Source organism: Lissotriton helveticus, chromosome 5_1, assembly GCF_964261635.1.
Source record: "Lissotriton helveticus chromosome 5_1, aLisHel1.1, whole genome shotgun sequence".
Classification (NCBI taxonomy): domain Eukaryota; kingdom Metazoa; phylum Chordata; class Amphibia; order Caudata; family Salamandridae; genus Lissotriton; species Lissotriton helveticus.
In genome coordinates this window covers 1,951,595,326-1,951,617,838 of record NC_136065.1, presented here as the reverse complement: position 1 = coordinate 1,951,617,838, position 22,513 = coordinate 1,951,595,326, and the positions used below count along the sequence as shown (strand labels likewise).

Below are 22,513 nucleotides of genomic sequence, written 5' to 3'. Positions count from 1 at the left end.
CCCGCAGAATCATACCGATGACAGTCATCGGTGGCAACCGCTTTCCCTCTCGTTCGTCACGACCAAAAATGAAGGTTCCAGTCGGGAAAGCCTCCGGCGCGCTTGCTGATTGTGCGGCACTCTCGCGGCAGAACCACACCGCTAATTATCACCAAAACTCCCACCAACGTAGGAAATGGAGTCGCACACACTCGGATTTTCAAACAGGTGCTTTTATTTTCTTATGGGTGATGTTCCTGACGCGTTTCGTCTGTCCTTAGACTTTCTCAAAGGTCACCCCTTACACCATCGCTGCCGTCAGTCCTACAACAATTGCCAATGTTCCTCTTTTGTAGACCCCCAATGGTCAGACCCCCAATGGTCATTGCGTATGTTTCACGGCATGCTGGATCTTGTAGTCCATTGACAGCAGTAGTTCGTCTGCCCTCAATTAGGCGGTGTTTTTAATTTGCATGTTTCTTTTCAAAAGTCTGTTAGTCCGTGTGCTGCTTGGCGAACCATTTTCAAGTTCGCCCGCAGAATCATACCGATGACAGTCATTGGTGGCAACCGCTTTCCCTCTCGTTCGTCACGACCAAAAATGAAGGTTCCAGTCGGGAAAGCCTCCGGCGCGCTTGCTGATTGTGCGGCACTCCCGCGGCAGAACCACACCGCTAATTATCACCAAAACTCCCACCAACGTAGGAAATGGAGTCGCACACACTCGGATTTTCAAACAGGTGCTTTTATTTTCTTATGGGTGATGTTCCTGACGCGTTTCGTCTATCCTTAGACTTTCTCAAAGGTCACCCCTTACACCATCGCTGCCGTCAGTCCTACAACAATTGCCAATGTTCCTCTTTTGTAGACTCCCAATGGTCAGACCCCCAATGGTCATTGCGTATGTTTCACGGCATGCTGGATCTTGTAGTCCATTGACAGCAGTAGTTCGTCTGCCCTCAATTAGGCTGTGTTTTTAATTTGCATGTTTCTTTTCAAAAGTCTGTTAGTCCGTGTGCTGCTTGGCAAACCATTTTCAAGTTCGCCCGCAGAATCATACCGATGACAGTCATCGGTGGCAACCGCTTTCCCTCTCGTTCGTCACGACCAAAAATGAAGGTTCCAGTCGGGAAAGCCTCCGGCGCGCTTGCTGATTGTGCGGCACTCCCGCGGCAGAACCACACCGCTAATTATCACCAAAACTCCCACTAACGTAGGAAATGGAGTCGCACACACTCGGATTTTCAAACAGGTGCTTTTATTTTCTTATGGGTGATGTTCCTGACGCGTTTCGTCTATCCTTAGACTTTCTCAAAGGTCACCCCTTACACCATCGCTGCCGTCAGTCCTACAACAATTGCCAATGTTCCTCTTTTGTAGACCCCCAATGGTCAGACCCCCAATGGTCATTGCGTATGTTTCACGGCATGCTGGATCTTGTAGTCCATTGACAGCAGTAGTTCGTCTGCCCTCAATTAGGCGGTGTTTTTAATTTGCATGTTTCTTTTCAAAAGTCTGTTAGTCCGTGTGCTGCTTGGCAAACCATTTTCAAGTTCGCCCGCAGAATCATACCGATGACAGTCATCTGTGGCAACCGCTTTCCCTCTCGTTCGTCACGACCAAAAATGAAGGTTCCAGTCGGGAAAGCCTCCGGCGCGCTTGCTGATTGTGCGGCACTCCCGCGGCAGAACCACACCGCTAATTATCACCAAAACTCCCACCAACGTAGGAAATATATATATATATATATATAAATATATATACATCTGATACCCCTGCTAACCCCTAAGGATAGTCATAGAGCCCCCTCAGAGAGAAAACAAACTGTTCTGTACCCTTGAGGACATCCTGCCACCAACTAGGGACATACAGACAGCAGTCTCACATAGACAGCACCTGCTCTGTACCTTTGAGAACTCTCTAACAACATCTAAAGATAGGCAAAGAGCATTCTCATGAAGACAATACCTGCTCTGTACCTTTTAGGACTCACTGACACAACATTAGGATAAGCAAACAGCATCTTCACAAAGGCAGCACCTTCTGTGTGTACCCTTGAGGACTTCTCGCCACACCTAAGGAAAGGCAAAGAGAAATCATAAACAGATAGTCTCTGTCCAGCTTCCCTTTGTAACGCTCTGACGTTAATGATCCTTTCACAGATTCACCTACGGAAACCTTGTTACGCCTTTTACTTCCTCTAGATAGTCAAGTTTGATCATCTTCTCAGCGCTCCACCAGGGATGTTGCTGACCCCTGCAGGGCCGATCCAAAGACCTCACTATACCATCCAATCTGTAGTAGTGACAGGCAGTGTGTAAAAAGGGCAGGGACCTAATCAACACAACCTTTTGACCCGCACTTACTGGGAATTCCTCTTCATGGGAAATAATTGCAATCCCTAATCGCTATCACAAGCGGGGTTCAGCGGCTTACTCGCACCTGTCGGCGAAGGGTAGGCACACCCTGATCCGTTCAGTAAGCGTGCATGCAGCCCCGGACATCTAAGTGCATCACAGACCTGTTATTGCTCAATCCCGTGTGGTTGAACACCACTTGTCCCTCTTTGAAGTTGGATGCCGACCACTGAGGGCCGTGTAACTAGTTAGCATGCAGGAGTCTCGTTCGTTATCGGAATTACCCAGACAAAACTCTCCACCAACTAAGATCGGCCATGCACCACCACCCACAGAATTGAGAAAGTGCTATCAATCTGTCAATCCTTTCAGTGTCTGGGTCGGGTGAGGCTTCCTGGGTTGAGTCAAATTAACCCGCAGGTTCCACTCCTGGTGGTAACCTTCTGTCAAATCCTTTAAGTTTCACCTTTGCAGCCATATTCCCCCCGAAACCCGAAGACTTTGGTTTCCTGGAAGTTGCTCGACGGGTCACGGGAATAACGCCGCAAAATTGCTAGTCAGCATCATTTATGGTCGGAATTACAACAGTATCTGTTCATCTTCGAACCTCCGACTTTCGTTCTTAATGAAAACATTCTTGGCAAATGCTTCCCTTTGGTTCTTCTTGCTCTAGTCCAAGAATTTTACTTCTAGCAGCACAATACGAACGTTCCCTAGCCATCCCTCTTAAACATGGCCCCGGTCCTGAAAATCAGCAAAATAGAACTGGAGTCCTATTCTATTATTGCTAGCTGAAGTATTCAGGCGACCGGCCTGATTTGAATACTCTAACTTTTTTCAGAGTAGATGCTTCGGACCCCCAGGGCACTCAGTCAAGAGCATCAAGGGGGTGCCAAGAGGCAGGGGCTGGGACAGGCTGTAGCTCGCCTCCCAGCAGACCGCCAGCTTGATCCCCAGATCCAACTACAAGCTTTTTAACTGCAGCAACTTTAATATATGCTAGCTGGAGCTGGAATTACCACAGTTGCTGGCAACAGACTTTCCCTCTAATCGATCCTTGTTAAAGGATTTAAAGTGTACTCGTTCCAATTACATTGCCTCGAAAGAGTCCTGTATTGTTATTTTTCCGTGACTACCTCCCCGAGTTGGGAGTGGGTAATTTGCACGCCTGCTGCCTTCCTTGGATGTGGTAGCCGTTTCTCAGGTTCCCTCCCTGGAATCAAATCCTGATTCGTCGTTACCCATGGTCACCATGGCAGGCACAGAAAGTACAGTTGAAAGTTGATAGGGCAGACATCCGAATGTATCGTGGGCGTTACGGGGACGTGCCATCGGCCCGAGGTTATCTAGAGTCACCAAAGCGGCCGGGTAAGCCTGGATTGATCTTGGTCTGATAAATGCACGCATCCCAGGTAAGTCAGTACTTGTCGGCATGTATTAGCTCTAGAAGTACCATAGTTATCCAAGCAAGAGATGGACCAATCAAAGGGACCATAACTGATTTAATGAGCCATTCACAGTTTCACTGTACCAGCAGTGTGTACTTACACGTGCATGGCTTAATCTTTGAGAAAAGCATATGCCACTGGCAGGATCAACCAGGTAGGAACCTGTTGGAACAATGTGGTTTGGGAGCCGCATGCCTGTCCCCCCCACACCCCTCAGGAGCCTGCTGGGGAAGAGCCCACCAGCCTGGGGGGCTGGAGGGCTCACTTGTGGGACAGGTGCAGTCGCACGGACACCGGCGGGTCAGGACGTCTTGGCCCACCTCTCTGAAGGGAGAGGTGGGTCAGGACGTCTTGGCCCACCTCTCTGAAGGGAGAGGTGGACCAAGGCGCAGCCTGAGAGAGATGCAGAGGTGCCGGCCTGAGCGTGTGTTCCGTGTGGTGCGTGAGACTACGGACCCCCAGGCAGCAGCATCCGGGACCTGGCGTCATCTGACCCCTTCGCTCTGGTCGGACCACTGGGGGCACAATCTGCCAAGGATACTCGGCCTTTGCTCTGTTGGGAAAGGAATCCGCCAGGTGGCAGAAGCTCACGATTCAGACAGTCCATGCAGAATGGAAGCTCTTTGCTTGAAAAAACAGTTGAGGCTGACCAAGCAGTCTATCCGTAAAAGGACCAAGTGTGCCCAATTGACCAGAGTACACATTGCTGGGCGTGCCCTCCCCTGGTAGACTGCCTTGTGCGGCTGTGCCGGCTTCACATCCCCGCCCACTCCCGGGGCAGGTAGGCCTGGAGGACAAGGCCCATCAGGAAGGGAGGTCCAAGGTACCTTCTACCTACTAATCCAGAGGAGAATTTCCCCCCCCTTCTTGTAATTTGTGGGCATTGGATGACAGAGGAGAACAAAGGCGAAAACGCGCCCGACCTTCTGGCTGGGATCGGTGAGGCAAATGAGCCCTCATTGGGACTTGCAGGGCAGCCCGGGAAAGCACTGCATACAATCAGATGGCCAAGGGGATAAGGGCGACCAGATGGTGGGGCTCAAAGGATGGCCATTTGATCGCTCTGTGCCAGGGGAGGGCGCAGGGGAGTGCCCTCCCCTGCGTGTCTGGGCTGGCAGGGGATGCTTTCACAAGGCCTTAGGACTCCGTCCTGGGCACCTTGCCAAGCAGAAGGCCTGAGGACACCGCCCAGGATTGGGTGGGGGCCAGCCCAGGGGTTTTGGGGGCCCCGTTCAGGGCTTCAAACCCAGCCAAGGAAGGGAGAGACTCCCTAGGCCTGACAGAAACCCTTCCTTGGCCCTTGGCAAAGCGGCAGGCCAGGGGAAGAAGCCTTGGATGGAAGCAACCACCCCGGTGCCTACTAGGGCCCCTGGGCCTGGCCAGAGATCCTGGGCCCAGACACGCAGGGGAGGCCTCCCTTGGACCTTGTCACAGGCACCTTGCCATATATATATATATATATATATATATATATATATATATATATATATCCAATTACCGCTCCGGTGTTTAGCCCACCAAAAGAGAAACACGAACTCCGCAATTGCTGTTCTCACTGCTGGCCACAGTGACTTTTATTTAAACCAGGTGCGCAAAAAGTCAGGCATGATGACGCGTTTCGGCTAACGCAGTAGCCTTGTTCACATCCCTGCACTGCTCAATTCAATGCATTAAATACACAAGTGCAAATTAACCACGTGACTACACATACCATTAAAAGGGAAGACATACTGCTTGGTACAACAAACTACAAATGAGGAAGAACACTTTCTTATGAAATTACGGTACAAATATTATTACCCAATTCAATCTTTCCTGAATTTTGTTCAAGTTGTTTTTAGTGCCTAGTTATAATTAATATAGTGTTCAAATACACATTCAAGCCATTGGAATAATAAACGATGCAACTTGTAGGTGAATTGATGGTATTGATTGCCATCAATAATATTAAAAATCATTAACCATATGCAGAACAAAAAAATGCCAAGTTTGTTTAGTTTCCTGTTTTTAGAGTTGCAAAACCCACTTGTGCCAACGGCTCAATATTGGTAATATACCAACGACTATACCTATCGACTATTGCCATCTAAGGAGACTGCAGTATGTTAACTATAAAAGTGAAAATGTGACAAAATGGTGAAAAGGGTGTGATAGTTAAAATCCCTTTACTAAACTCTTATAATACAATTCATGTATTACTAAACTTGTGTGTATTGCAAGATAACCTGTGCATAGAGAGAAGGAACAGAAAGATTCTGTAATACTGATAGAAGTTGTTGCGTATTCTCCTTTAGACTCTTATTACCTCAGGAACATACCGTTTCCTATTTATATCTGGGTACTAATGTCCTAGAGGGAATGTGATTGAATACTGCATAAAAAACCAGAACAAAACAAGAGAAGATGCAAATATATATATAAATATAAATATATCAGGAAGGCAAATGTAGTTCTCCCGAGACTAACTAAGTTCTTATCCAGATGAAAGCCTTTGTAACCTTTTTTATAACCTGAATGACTAATGGGACAAAACAAGAAAGGTGGACTGAACATCTTAATTACAACTAATGTCTATTGAAAACTAACCATTGACTGCCTGACCACTCTAAAGGTAATGATGTATGTCTTCACACATATTAAGTCCCTTAGGGGTCTTGGTATCAAGCTTGAGAATATATTTAGTTTCCAATTGCCGCAATTTCTTTTCGCGGTCACCGCCTAATTTACTAATGGGAACACTGTCAATGACAAAGTATTTCAGCATGTTGAGATTACTTTCATGTTGTTCATTGATGTGGCGGGCTACAGGGTATGCACTATCTGAATTTATAGTTGCCCATGTATGCTGTAAAATTCTTTGGTGGACTGGCAATTTCGTGCTCCCTACGTAGCGCAATCCACAACCACATTGTAACACATATACCGCATGGTCGGTGCGGCATGTGTAGTGTCCCTTTAGTTTGCACGGAACCTCTGAGAAGCCCGTAGTATAGATCTTGGTATTGATGCCAAATTTACAAGCACGGCAAGTGCTACATTTGTAGAAACACAAACTTGCTGTAAACCATCCTTTATTCACATCAAGTTCAGCACTGGTTCTCACTAGATCATTCAGCATGGATCGTGCTTTTCTATATGTATAGTTGGGTCTAGTGGGAAGTACCTGGGCCAAAATCGTGTCAGTTAATACAATTGGCCATTGGGCGTTCATGATTTTTTTAATGGCACCTGCCTGCCTGTTAAATGTTGATATGAACCTACATGCCACTGCAGTGCTGGCATTGTTTGTTTGGTTGTGCCTAACTTCATCTTGTGCCTCTACCTCCACTGCCTCTTTGTCATGAGACGTTGCTAACAGTTCACATCTGTCCCTGGAGTTGGCTTTGGCTAGTGCAGAATCAAGTAGCTGGGCCTTGTAGCCCCGTTGCAATAATCTACTTCTAGCCGCTTGTTGTGCTGATGCTGTGGCTGTAGGTGTACTGCAGGCTCTACGTATTCTTAAAAATTCACCATATGGTAAGCTGGTGATGGTGTGCTGTGGGTGGAAACTCGAAGCATGTAGCAAGGTGTTTCCAGCAGTTGGTTTGCGGAACAGTGATGTTGTGATGATGTTGTCCTCAATGGTGACAGTAATGTCCAAAAAGCTGACTTTATATTGATCTATATGGGCTGTAAATTGCAAATTATAATGATTGTCATTGATGGTATTGACAAATGCGTGGGCTTCAGCTTGTGTACCGTCCCAAACAATGAAAATGTCATCTATATACCTCCATATGTGGACTAGATGTTTGTCAGCTATAGTCCTGTGTTGCCCCCTCAGTACATGCTCCTCCCACCAGCCGACGTGTAAACACGCGTAGCTGGGGGAGAAGCATGCACCCATGGCTACACCCTGCCGTTGTTTAAACACCTTCCCATCAAACAGAAACAGATTATTGAACAGGCACCATCTTATCATACTCAATAACATTTTGTTATGATTATGTAGGTAAATACATCTGTTCTGTAAAAAATGTTCAGTGGCAGCTAATCCGTCTTCGTGTCTGATGCTGGTGTAGAGGGAACAAATATCAAGAGTCATAAGGAGGTAATTTTTTGACCAAACAATAGAGTCTAATTTACAAAGGAAGTCTTTGGTATCTCTTAGGTAAGTCGGTAATGCAGTTACATGTTCTTGCAGGTAATGATCCACATACTTAGATGTGTTCTCAAAAACACTATCCCTGGCAGAAATGATCGGGCGTCCTGGAACCGGAACGGTTTGTTTATGTACTTTTGGGATTAGATAGAAGGTGGGAAGTATAGGATGTTCTTTGTGTAGAAAAGAAAATTCATCTTTGGTGATTAACCCTTCCCTTTTCCATGCCATAAGTTGTACTTTGTAATCCCTGTGTACCTTACTAATTGCAGCCCCATTAGATTGTTCGTAGCACTCAAGATCGTCTCAGTGCCGATATGCCTCTGCCTTGTATTCTGCTTTATCCCAGAGCACCAGGTTTCCTCCCTTGTCAGAGTTCTTCACTACTACAGAGTTATTATTCTTCAATTTTTCCATAAGTTGTAAATATTGTTTGGATGTACTAGCTTTGTTTCTTTGTTCAGTTCTGATAGTTTTCCTATGTAGTTATTTTAGTTCTTCGGTGACGCGGTCATGAAAGATGTCTAAGGCGTCACGTGGCATTATCGGTACAAAAGTTGAGGGTGCCTTAAACGGACTTCCTCCTGCCGTAGAAACTACAATTCCCTCAGTATCTGCTATTTGTTGGGTATTTGTCAATTGTTGTTGGCTATTTGACATATCACGGCCCAAGGTGAACAAAGTTTTTAACAAAGGAATTTGTTTTGCTTTGAGTCCAGTAAGATCTGGAGTAATTCGTGGATCAGGCATCGGTTTGTTATGGTTTTTTATTTTGAAAAATTTGGCCAATTTGAGTTTTCGTATAAATTTATATACATCAATCCTTGTCTCCACGAAATTACAATTACTCTCTGGACAATAGCTGAGTCCCAAGCTTAACAGTTGCAGTTCAGCCACATTAAGTTCAAGTTTGGTAAGGTTAATGATCGTATTCTACGCATTTTCATCTAGTTTTTCCAATTTCTTTTCTTGCGGAATTGCCCTCGCCCTTTGCTGTTTTGCTCGCTTGCGGCGTTGGCGCCTTTTGTGATTCCTGTATTTGCGGCTTGCGGATTGGCGTTCCGTGATCGTAAGGTTGATTTTCTCAGTTGTCTAATAAAATCCATTTCTTCCGCATACGTAAGGGGCCCCAATATAGAGTTGCTGCCAGTTTCTGAGCCACTGCCTTCTGTGTCTGTGTCAGTGACAATCACACTGGTGTCCGATGATGAAGCAACCTGATTATTAATGTTGGCTGTTTGTTTTTGACCTTGTTTTTGTTGTGCCCCTGCGCCTCCTTGTCTTTTTATGGAATCATACTTGCGGGCAAACGTGAAGACTTGGCCTCGCTCGTAATCGTTTTTGTCTCGCGAAAACTTAAACGCCTTCGTAGCTTTAATCATGTCCTCTTGTTTTTTGATGCGTGCTGCCATCTCCTGGAGACTTTTATCTATGTAGTCCTTGTTTGCTGCAGTAGTTAATGAAAGCAGTTCATGTTTAATGCGTGCTATTTCTTTAACGTTTACCTCGCGGTCAATAGTTGCATATTTAATCAAGAGGCAAACCAGCCGCATCGATGCCTCCAGATTACTGTCAGCCCAGTCTTTTAGTAGAAGTGGATTGGGATTTTCGAAACTCGGGGCTAACATTATTCTTAAGCCCCGAGGTATTCGGTTGACTTCGTGATATTTTTTGCAAAGATTTTATTTCCCACCACTTAGTAAGTTCACTGCGGGTGTTCTTTTCAAGTGCTTTTAACAAGGACTTAATATCGGAACTTTCATCTGTCTCATTAGTGTGTTTACTAGCAGGTTTCGCTATCGCTGGTAAATTATCAAAAAGTTATAAAAAAGTTATATATATATATATATATATGCAAAAAAGAAGTAGAGAACTCTGGGTGAAGGCAACTTGTATGAAATATATATATATTTCCAGTTGAAGGCAATCACTGAAACGTGTTGACCTCCTTTCACGTTTGCACTAATGGTGTTGAAAAGAAAAAAATAAAGTACCTCTGAGAAATCAATCGTGGACTCCCTCTGTGCCGTGGAGACTCTGGTTCATCTGTTGGGACCTTGTTGGGTTTTGCTGAAACAAAATATGTATATATATATATATATTACCTACTGGCAGTCGCCAGTAGGTAGTTATAGTTAAAACCTAGTTTCCATAGGAAATCCGCAACATTCTATTTGGAATAACTTTGGCGCCGGTGGACGAATCTTGGCGAATTTCTCTAAGAAGATGGCCTGCTCCGCTCCACTCCTTCCCTGAAAGTTTGGGGGTGATTCGTGAAGCGGGGGCCGAGAAAAAAGGGGGTCCCAAAACGTGTTTTCCCCATGCAATTTCCCAAAGGACCTTTAGCCGGGGCTACAGCCCGAACGGCTGAAAGGAATTACACCAAACTTGGCAAAAAGGTAGAGTTTTGTTCGCAGATGGTCCTTTTTGTTAAATGGTATAAATCCGTTCAGTAGTTCCTAGGAAAATCAAAAGTAAAATCATAAGTATATCTAGAGGTGAATACTGTAAGCTTACTGAGAGCTTATTGTACTCTGTACCTTCCCGAGCACGAGCTGAATGCTAATTGGCTGTCAACTGTCTGTCAACACTCTAAACCAGAAAGTGTTGGCAGCCATCTTGTGCCTCGGTAAACTGAGGCACAAGAAAGCAGAAAAACAAATGTGTAGAACGCAAAAAGAGGGAAGGGAAGAAACACCCTGACCCCCTAGGCCTGCTCAGGGGGTCCCACAAGGACCCCCAAGTTTTTTGGGGGGACAAAAATCACGGGGGTACGTGTACCGTACGCGTACCTTTCCGAGTAGGAGCTGCATGCTCATTGGCTGTGAACACTCCAAACCAGGACGTGTTGGCTGCCATCTTGTGCTCGGTAGACCGAGGCACAAGAAAGAAGAAAAACAAGCTTGTAGAACGCAAAAAGGGGGCAGTGTAGAAACACCCTGACCACTTAGGCCTGCTCAGGGGGTCCCCCAAGGACCCTCAAGGCCCCCCCAATTTTCTTTTTGACAAAAATCGCGGGGTACGAGTACCGTACGAGTACCGAACGAGTACCGTACGCGTTCCTTTCCGAGTACGAGCTGCATGCTCATTGGCTGTGAACACTCCAAACCAGGAAGTGTTGGCAGCCATCTTGTGCTGGGTAGACCGAGGCACAAGAAAGCAGAAAAACAAACGTGTAGAACGCAAAAAGGGGGCAGGGTAGAAACAGCTTGACCCCCTAGGCCTGCCCAGGTGGTCCCACAAGGACCCCAAAGGCCCCAATTTTTTTTTTTTAAAACCCGGTCTGCTTTTTTTCAAATTACCCCCCCAGGGGGGCCAAATCCCGGGGGCATAGTGAAAAAGAAGTGTGGGGGGGCCCCAATGGCCCCCACACTGCCCCGGGGACCACCAACCCCCGGGGCAAAGCAACGCAGCCCCCTGGCGCATACTGTAGGTTCCAGGTGGGCTAGTTGGCCCCCATGGACCCACAGTATGCAAGGGGAATTGGTTCCCCCTCTGCAAACGTGCCAGGGGTCTTTATTGCAGAGAGGTGTAAAAAGGAGGGTGGCCTCATTACACCTCTCTGCAATGCAGCCCCCTGGCACATACTGGAGGTTCCTGGTGGGCTAGTTGGCCCCCATGGACCTCCAGTATGCAAGGGGAATTAGTTCCCCCTCTGCAAACGCGCCCGGGGGCTGCATTGCAGAGAGGTGTAAAAAGGGGCGTGGCCTCATTACACCTCTCTGCAATGCAGCCCCCTGGCGCATACTGAAGATTCCTGGTGGGCTAGTTGGCCCCCAGGTACCCCCAGTATGCAAGGGGAATTAGTTACCCCTCTGCAAACGCGCCCGGGGGCTGTGTTGCAGAGAGGTGGGAAAAGGGGCGTGGCCTCATTACACGTCTCTGCAACGCAGCCTTCTGGCGCATACTGGAGGTTCCCGGTGGGCTAGTTGGCCCCCAGGGACTCGCAGTATGCAAGGGAACTTAATTCCCCAACTTAGAACACTCCACAGGGCGCGTTAGCACAGTGGTGAAGGTAGGGGGCGGGGCTTGAGGTGATGTGAGTGCAAACATGCCCTGAGGCGTGTTTTAAGTAGGGGAATTAATTCCTGTTCAATGCAGAGTTCCCCTAGGGGGCAACTAGCCCAACAGGTATCTCCAGTAAGCGCCATGGAGCTGTGTTGCCGAGTGTTGTAAAAAGGGGAAAAAAACATAGGTTTCACACACGTTATAGTTAGGAATTAGCATTTAAAACAAGCATTAGAAATGCAATCGGGCTCGGATTTATTTGAGTTTGAGCTAATGGCATTGTAAATGCCAATGTCTTTTTGCCATGTGTTATGGAGTGTGTGCATGTGGTGTGTAGTGGAAGTATGTTTGTTGAATTGTAATTTTACCAATGGTGGCATGCTGTGCTTTATATGAATATGTTTAAAAGTAAAGTGTACCATACTGCGATTGCTTGGTGGAAAAGTGCACTGCCGGCTGGAGGTGTGTGTGCCTGGTGGAAGGGTGCACTGACGGCTGGTGGGTGTGTGCTTGGTAAAAGCGTGCACAGATGGATGATGGTTGTTGGTGTTTGTGCATGGTGAAAGCATTCATTGACGGCTGGGGGTGTGTTGTTGTGTGTGTTGTTTTCTGTGTGCTGGTGAGTGTGTGGTGGTGAGTCTGTGGGGGTGAGCCTGGGGAGTGAGTGTGGTGGTGAGTGTGTTGTGTTGAGTGGTGACAAGTGTGTGGTGTTGAGAGACTGAGGTGTGTGGTTTGTGTGTGCGTTATGTGTGTGTGGTGTATGTGTGTGTGGTGTTTTCTGCACACTCACACACTGCCCCGTAACATTCACACACTGCTCACCCGCACACTCCCAATGTCACCCTGCATAGTCACACACTGTTTACCCTGCACACTCATTCTGCACACTCACACAATGTGCACCCTGACACACTGTCTCTGCAGTCACTCTGCACTCACTGTCACTCTGCACTCACTGTCACTCTGCACTCACTGTCACTCTGCACTCACTGTCACTCTGCACTCACTGTCACTCTGCACTCACTGTCACTCTGCACTCACTGTCACTCTGCACTCACCGCCACTCTGCACCGCCACTCTGCACCGCCACTCTGCACCGCCAGTCTGCACCGCCACTCTGCACCGCCACTCTGCACCGCCACTCTGCACTCTGCACCGCCACTCTGCACCGCCACTCTGCACGGCCACTCTGCACTCTGCACCGCCACTCTGCACCGCCACTCTGCACCGCCGAACCGCCACTCTGCACCGCCACTCTGCACCGCCGCACCGCCACTCTGCACCGCCACTCTGCACCGCCACTCTGCACCGCCACTCTGCACCGCCACTCTGCACTCTGCACCGCCACTCTGCACTCTGCACCGCCACTCTGCACTATGCACCGCCACTCTGCACCGCCACTTTGCACCGCCACTCTGCACTCTGCACCGCCACTCTGCACCGCCACTCTGCACTCTGCACCGCCACTCTGCACTCTGCACCGCCACTCTGCACTCTGCACCGCCACTCTGCACCGCCACTCTGCACCGCCACTCTGCACTCTGCACCACCACTCTGCACCGCCACTCTGCACCGCCGCACCGCCACTCTGCACCGCCACTCTGCACCACCACTCTGCACCGCCACTCTGCACCGCCACTCTGCACCGCCACTCTGCACCGCCACTCTGCACCGCCACTCTGCACTCTGCACCGCCACTCTGCACTCTGCACCGCCACTCTGCACCGCCACTTTGCACCGCCACTCTGCACCGCCACTCTGCACTCTGCACCGCCACTCTGCACCGCCACTCTGCACTCTGCACCGCCACTCTGCACCGCCACTCTGCACCGCCACTCTGCACCGCCACTCTGCACCGCCACTCTGCACTCTGCACCGCCACTCTGCACCGCCACTTTGCACCGCCACTCTGCACCGCCACTCTGCACTCTGCACCGCCACTCTGTACCGCCACTCTGCACTCTGCACCGCCACTCTGCACCGCCACTCTGCACTCTGCACCGCCACTCTGCACCGCCACTCTGCACCGCCACTCTGCACCGCCACTCTGCACCGCCGCAACGCCACTCTGCACCGCCACTCTGCACCGCCACTCCGCACCGCCACTCTGCACCGCCACTCTGCACCGCCACTCTGCACCGCTGCACCGCCACTCTGCACCGCCACTCTGCACCGCCACTCTGCACCGCCACTCTGCACCGCCACTCTGCACTCTGCACCGCCACTCTGCACCGCCACTCTGCACCGCCGCACCGCCACTCTGCACCGCCACTCTGCACCGCCACTCTGCGCCGCCACTCTGCACCGCCACTCTGCACCGCCACTCTGCACCGCCACTCTGCACCGCCACTCTGCACCACCACTCTGCACCGCCACTCTGCACCGCCACTCTGCACTCTGCACCGCCACTCTGCACCGCCACTCTGCACTCTGCACCGCCACTCTGCACCGCCACTCTGCACCGCCACTCTGCACTCTGCACCGCCACTCTGCACCGCCACTCTGCACTCTGCACCGCCACTCTGCACCGCCACTCTGCACCGCCGCACTGCCACTCTGCACCGCCACTCTGCACCGCCACTCTGCACCGCCACTCTGCACCGCCACTCTGCACCGCCGCTCTGCACTCTGCACCGCCACTCTGCACCCCCACTCTGCACCCCCACTCTGCACCCCCACTCTGCACCCCCACTCTGCACCGCCACTCTGCACCGCCACTCTGCACCGCCACTCTGCACCGCCACTCTGCACCGCCACTCTGCACTCTGCACTGCCACTCCGCACTCTGCACCGCCACTCTGCACCGCCACTCTGCACTCTGCACCGCCACTCTGCACTCTCAAACTGCACTCTCAAACTGCACTCTCAACTCTCAATCTCCACTCTGCACTCTCAAACACCACTCTCAATCTGCACTCTCATACTGCACTCTCATACTGCACTCTCATACTGCACTCTCAAACTGCACTCTCAAACTGCACTCTCAAACTGCACTCTCAAACTGCACTCTCAAACTGCACTCTCAATCTGCACTCTCAATCTGCACTCTCAAACTGCACTCTCAACTCTCAATCTGCACTCTCAACTCTCAAACTGCACTCTCACAATTGTCATATACACGTATGTGAGTGTGACAGGAGCAAGGCGGTCATGTTTTCTGCCCCCAAGACCACTGTAATCAGATGCTTTACTGTCTGCTAGAATAGTGCAACTACTCCATATAAACAGTCCTGAAGAATTCCAGTTAGACTTCTGAAAGCGGAAACCTGTTGACAGACAGCCTTTAGAGCGAAAGACAGTTCCCCCCAGCTTATCCCAGATTTGCTGCTTTTATGAACACGACACATAAACTTTGCGAATGCTATTAGGCTTTCAACGTCTTGCCCCTTATTAAAAAAATATTATAGTATGCCACTTGTAGTATGTCATTGCTCTGCATTGTGCTGCTTTGGCATTTCATCTTGAAAAAATACTTTTAGATTGTCTTAAGATATGTAAAAAAAAAATACACAAACCTTGAACACCTAAAGAGTGATATTTAAAGAGGAATGAAAGTGAATCTCTGAACTATATGAAACCAGTCAAAAGGTTCCTATCTCCCACTTCCGATAGATGCTTGCTTTTAGAAAAAAGATTTTGTAAAACATTGTCAGGAGTCTCAAACAGAAAGCAAACAGTTCTAAAAGGCGCTGCCTGCCAGCTTGCTATTCATTACCTCAGCTCCGAAAACAAAAGCTGCTGCAAAGAAACACATAATAAACTCGAGAGAACAATTCCATTCACACCGGCCACGGACCATTCCAGAAAAAAAAAGAAACTGAGATTAAAAGAACAGCCCATGACAGAACGTCAGACTCTTGTTCTTGAACTAATGAAGCCCTTTCCCGGCCTGGCATGGAGCAGCTGCGCGCTGACCGCTGCTGAATGGTGAACGCGCCCGGCCATCTGGATTCACTTACGGAGGCACCCTGACAGCTCCTAATTATAATTAATGTACTTCTTTGCGCGCACACGAACGAAAAATGCTACACATGCCCGACGAAAAAGACATTTAGCCTATCACTTCAAGGCTATTAAAACGACACCACAACGAAGACGAATCACTGGCCAGATGACATAACACACTAAAGAATGTGTGGAATTTGTCTCTCCAAAGCCCTAGGAGATACTTTTTTTTTCTCTTCTTTAACATTAGGATCTCGAAACTCCTCCCACTTTCAGTGGGCGGAGGCCGAGCCCTAAAAACATAGGTTTCACACATGTTATAGTTAGCTGGACATTTCACTCATACAAAACCATTGAAATTCCCCCGTTAATTCAGCTAACTATAACTCGCACGCCCGCAATGCACTGCTGATGACGTCACATATTACATCACTCATGACATGGTCAGTGACATCACTCATGACATCAACTATAACGTGTGTGAAACCTATGTTTTTTCAGTGAATGAAAGAAGAGGAAGTCATAAAGAAAAGGAAAACGTTCAAATTTCAAAGGGACAAATGTGATTATGAGCAAGGACGCATTTTTACATTTGCCAAGATATACGACAATGTGAAAGTGCCTGAAACAGCTGGAAGTGTCCCAAAGGTCCAAAGGCAGGGACAGCAACCAAACACAATGCCGCAAACATCTGCATCCGATTGGAGCTCTGCAATCAGCAGTGGGTCAGACTTGGACCAAACAGAACTTCCCACAAGATCGGGTTTTCCAACACGGACCTAGCGCAAGAAGTGGACTGTCTGCGCCAGGACCGAAAACAAACATTGAGGTCCAATGCAAGAAATGCAGGAGCGCACCAAACAGGAACCGCAAGCGCAGGGCAAGACGCAGGTGCCACATTGCCAAATACAAACAAAAAGAAAAAATTAACCAAGAGGTGGCAGCGCAGGTAGGGCAAATGCCAAAAAATGCAAGCACGGTTATCAATCTCTCTAACATCGTCCTCAATGATAAAGAAACAGCAACGTTGTCTTTGGGACTTTCCTACTGCCCACGAACAAACTTTGACTATGCCAACACCAGAATTGATATGTACAAATTTGTCAGAAAATTAAAACTCCAAAAGTATCATACTATGAGGGGAACAAATACCATAGTGGAAGGGTCCGATAAAACAGCCATATCGGACACCCAAGTAGGCATTCTGACACAGGAAATACCACTATTTGATGACTTGGAGGGCCTGTATGAAGAAGGAATGACGCCATCTCAGGAGTTGCTACAGATGGGGACGAATATGCAAGGAAAGGTACATACCCCTTTCAAACCAAAATCAACCTTCTGTCCCCTTATGCTGAGGGATAATCTGGATCAATTCAGTGAGTCACAAAGGACTTGAAAACCCTATACTATCAAACAATGCACTCTTCCAACAAGTTCAAACATCAGAACAATAAATACCACAGACTGGTCAAAAAATTACAAGACCAACAAAAAATCATAATCCGCCAGTCAGATAAGGGGGGCAACATTGTCCTCTGGCCGAGAGAAATGTACTTAACTGAAGCCCAGAGTCAACTCAACAGCAGAGACTGCTACAGGAGAAGTGACCAAGTTCAGGTCAACACAGCTAGGAATAACTTCTTTGGGAGACTGCTTGCTTGGAAATCGGCAGGACTACTGTCAAATGATGAATTCAAATTTCTGAAAAATGACTACCCCAAACTCCCGGCCTTATATTTTATACCTAAGGTTCATAAGGACATCCAGACTCCCCCAGGCAGACCCATAATGTCAGCGAGGCGAGGGTTACTAGAGAACACATCGCGCTATGTGGATTATTTTCTACAGGACCATGTCAAAGCGCTCCCATCCTATATAAAAGACACAAGTGACTTTTTGAGAAAATTGGGGAAAACACCATGGGAAGATGTTTTTCTTTTGGTAACACTGGATGTCAATACACTATATATTAGTATAAATCATCATGATGGTATTTGTGCAGTGGAGTACTATTTAAATACTAGGCCTATCGATATGAACCAGCACAGTAAGATGTTGTCAACCATGATTTAAACTTGTCTCGAAAACAATTTCTTCCTTTTTAACAATCAGATTTGTAATCAAATTAGGGGAGTAGCTATGGGGGCCTGTTTCTCCCCTAGTTGTGCCTACCTGCACATGGGCTATTGGGAGAAACAGGTCCTCAGTACTGAATATGCTGATGTTTTAAAGAGTCAGGTTTTATGTTGGTATAGATATATTGATGACATCTTTTTAATGTGGCGGAGATCAGAATCATCTGCTCAGAGATTTGTAGACAATATCAATTCCAATGTTTTTAATTTGGGTTTTACTGCTCAGATGAGCAGATCTACTATTAATTTTCTAGATGTTGAAATTTATATTGTAGACAACACCATGTTACACGCCACCAGCCATCACCCTGTACATCTCATCCGGAGCATCCCTTATGGCGAGATGCTCCGGATACGTAGGATCTGTAGCGATGATCAGGAGTGTAGAAAGTAAGCATGGGTGGATCTAGCGGATCTCGCGTACGCGAATTTGCGTATTTACGGATTCGCAATCCGCAAAAATACGCGAACTCTCGCGGATTTGCGGATTTTTACATTTTTTGTGTTGGCGCGCGTTCGCGAGGATTTGTGGACCATTTCGCAATTGCGAACTTACTTTTCGGCTCGCAACGGCCGCGACTATGTTGTTTCTACGTCTGGTTTATCATCACAGGTTCACAGCACCCTCTGTTTCACCACTGCCACCCTCTAGTACACCCATGCCACCCTCTGGTACATCCTCACTGCCACCCATTAGGTTTGTTTATCACTGTATATTATGGGGGTGAAAAAAAGCAACCACACCTGCCCTGCTTCAACTGCCATGAATTAATTTGGTGTTGATTAATGTGTCAGTAATTTTGAAACTTCCAGTCTGGCTGGCACCTGCTTCCTTCCTTATCTGTAATTTGCTTTCTGTTGCAGTGAAAGCAAGCACACCTGCCCTTCTTCAACTGCCATGAATTAATTTGGGGGTGATTAATGTGTCAGTAATTTTGAAACTTTCAGTCTGGCTGGCACCTGCTTCCTTCCTTATCTGTAATTAGCTTTCTGTTGCAGTGCTATTTTTTTTCACAGGACCTTTATGGTCTACTTGTAGCTATTCTATGAGCCTGCTGTTTGGGTCATAGCAGGGTCATAGAATAGTTGCAAATAGGCAACTGAACTCTGGAGGGGCCCCTCAGGAAGCACTAGAGTGAATGGTTACTAATGTTAAGTTTGAACTTTTGCACCTGGTGATTACTTTCAGTTTAGCAAAAATCGTTTTTCTGCAATTTCGCGCTATTCGCGGGGCGCGAATCCGTGCGAGATTAATTTCGGAAGCCGCGAATGCGTGCGAATACATTAATTTTTTGTTTGCGGCGTGTATGTTCGCGTGATTTTTTGCATGTTCGCAAGGCGCTTGTAGTGATACGTTTGCGAACTTACCCACGCGGTCGTACACGGGCGCGGCCATCTTGTTTGCGTGACGTAATTCCGTTTCCGGCCGCTATGTGTAATCTCGCAAAGTGTGCTGCTCGCTAGTACAATTTCGCACGTGATCGCGAGGAAAATCTCGCGCGAACTTACCCACGCGGTCGTGAATGGGCGCGGCCATCTTGTTTCTCATTCATTGCTATGGTTCTGGGCATGCTTTCTGTATCCTCTCTGAATCTCTGCCATCCTTTGCTTGTTTGAAGTTTATTTGATCTATTTTACTTATTATCTATCCCTCTATTTTTCTAGCTCTATATTTTTGTGTTTTCTGCTACTTTTAGTTAATTTTAAACTACTTTTTTAAACTCTTTTCTTTTCTTCTTCACTATTCTATTTCTTCTTTATCATTTAACTTTATTTCTGCCCAGACCATGGTAAAGGGAGCCGGGAAGCACCCTGAGAAGGGGAAGGGTCCCGCACCCCGTGCCCGGCTCCCGTGCGGGCGTTTGAGGGGGGAGCAAGTGGTGCCACGGGAGATCTTTAGCGCGGAGGAGGTGGCCGCACTAATCTTCTACGTCCAGCGCCGCCTCCCCAAGACCATCCTGGGAGGCGGCAAGATCGCAACCGGCTATGGCATCCGGGAGCGCCGGAAGCGGTGGGAGAAGGTGTGCCGGGCCATGTTTAAGCTCTCTGGGGTCCGGCGCACCTATAACCAGGCCACCCACCGCTGGACGGATGTCATGGACCGGGAACGGGACTTGCTGGACGCGCTCGGCGTAGAGGTCCCCGGGCTTGGTGAGTAGTAGTAGCTATTCATCACTACTCTGTTTTATCCGGCTCTGTTATTTGCAAATCTTTGTTCTTTACCAAGAGCAATAATGCTGCCGATTACATTGTAGGTAAATTATATTTCAAAATCTTCTATGCATTTCAGGTGCACTGCTCTCCTTCTCAGTAGCCTTGCTTGCTACTATGCTTATTTGTTTTGTATTTTGTGTTCATTTCATTGGCCTGAGAAATTATGTATGAGTTTAGTGTAAAGATAAGAACTGCGTAATGCTAGACACTAAGGGTCATATTTTCAATTACCGGCTCATCCCTGCAAAGTAGCAGGGATGCAGCAGTAATTGTGCGCCATGCCACCACCACCCATTGGCCCAAAACGTCACAGAAGCCTTACGCATCTGTGCCGTAAAGGCGGCGCATTGCTGGAGTTGCGTGCCAACGATGGCGCAGCTCCAGCAATGCTCTGGGGTGCCCTATCTCCCCAATGCTGCATCAAGCCGTACGTCGGCTTCAAGCAGGCGCAGGGTTTGAGTCACGCATCATTGTCCTAAAAGTGACTGATTGACATATTATAGATTTCCCTCACCCACTTTTAGGATTCGTTCCTGCGCAGGAACGCCCTCCCTTGCGCCGGTACGCCCCCTGATGGCGCAGGGCTTTACAACGTGATGCATCTCCCATATGCGTTTTTTTTAATATATATGTCGCACCATGGCGACTCTTTTGTTCTGCCGCTGCGTCACAAAAGTCACGCAACAATGGAGGAAAATGAGCCGCAAGGGACTTCTAAATCAGCCCCAACAGACTGAAGTCCAGTCCTTCCTTTAGACACATGGCTATAAGAAGAAATAGTGGTGGTGGTCGGTGGATTGATAGTTTGAGTATTCACTGATCTGCAAGCAGGATGGACTTTGTCTGTCACTTTGCGTGCTGCGGACTGCTGCCTGCCAGGCCTAGGCAAACCTTATTAGTAGTCTGTTTATTGAGTTACATAGGAACTTTGAAAGTCAACGGTCCGCAAATCAGGCAATACGAATAACGTAGTATACCACATGAGATAGGTCAATATATCCCGTGGAATAGTTGTCTATCTATTTGCTATTTCTCAAAAATATTTTGTTATAGTTCTTTTGAAATGTTTGATTTGGTTGACAAATCTCATCCATGTTTTCTGGTCTTTCTTTCTTTCATGTTGTACATCAGCTCCCCCCAAAGGCAAGAGGACACAGGAGGAGGGTGCTGTTCAGGAGGATGCAGGCCAGGATCGGGCAGGCGAGGGCTCCTTTGCTGGCCCCAGTAAGTTTTAATTTTAATAAAGAGTACCTATTTTTTCCTAGCGTTCCTCATTCGATTTTTTCTAAATCGTCTTTGATCTTCTTGTAGACTGGATCTAAATTCTTATCCTGCCTCGACTATGACTCCCTGTGGTATTACTAGATTATTCTTATTAGTCTGTCTGTGTAGCTAACTAAGATTGCACATTTGGCAATTCCATTGGACTCCCATTCTAGTCAGCAATAGCTCTATGCACTGAGTGCAGTCCTCTGGGATTGTCCATAATGTCTTTTCAAGTCTTCTAAATGTTTATGCTTTAACAATTGCCAACAATAAAAAGGTGAATGACCACCAAGAAAGAATAAGATACTACTTTACTTTTGTTTTGGATAGAAGGACAATCCATTCTACCACTGTTGCAGGGACAAATCTGCACAAACCGAACTATGAACACTAAATAGTGCATTGTTTATCAATTATAATAGGCACAGGTAGACTTTCTTTCCACATACCTCAGTGATATCAGACTTTGAAGAACCCCCAATCTCCTTACTGACTAGATAGTGTGGCAGAGTCATTTAGCCCCCTAAGTCACCGATAATTGATCCCCAATGATCATTAGATTATCCTACGCAGGGCAAGAGTACGGAGTCACAGTCAAGAAGTGTCAGAGGCACTCATGCTTGCAAAAATTCCAAAACCTTTAGCTCATCCACTCTAGTCTGGAGGACCAAAAACCACAGAGTCTATTTAAGTTTAAAAGCTTTATTAAAACTAAACACATTTATTAAAATCAACTTTGTCATAAAAGTAAACGTTTAACTGAAAATGGAAAAGTGCTTAGTGCTAACGATTAATTGGACACATTTCTTGTGGTCGAGCTGAGCTCTCACCTGGTTTGAACTACTTGAGCTTGACCCTGATCGTGTTCTTAGAAGTCAAGCTTCTGTTAGGAGAAAAAGTGTTGTGTGTTAAAAATAAAAAGCAAGCATTCATCAGTTGTGACAAAAAGTGCAGCAAGACAACAGCCTTCCCTGAAAAAAGGGACATTTTTACTGTAGAGTATACAGTTACAAATTA

At 47.5% G+C, this 22,513-nt stretch overlaps 1 long non-coding RNA gene and 1 pseudogene across 1 annotated transcript in view; one reads left to right on the top strand and one right to left on the bottom strand.

The window, feature by feature from the left end:
• The window catches only part of LOC144753906 (uncharacterized), a 468,864-nt gene that overhangs the window by 329,129 nt on the left and 117,222 nt on the right, over positions 1-22,513 (top strand). The window lies entirely within an intron of this gene.
• On the bottom strand, positions 2,125-3,941 carry LOC144757143 (18S ribosomal RNA; annotated as a pseudogene).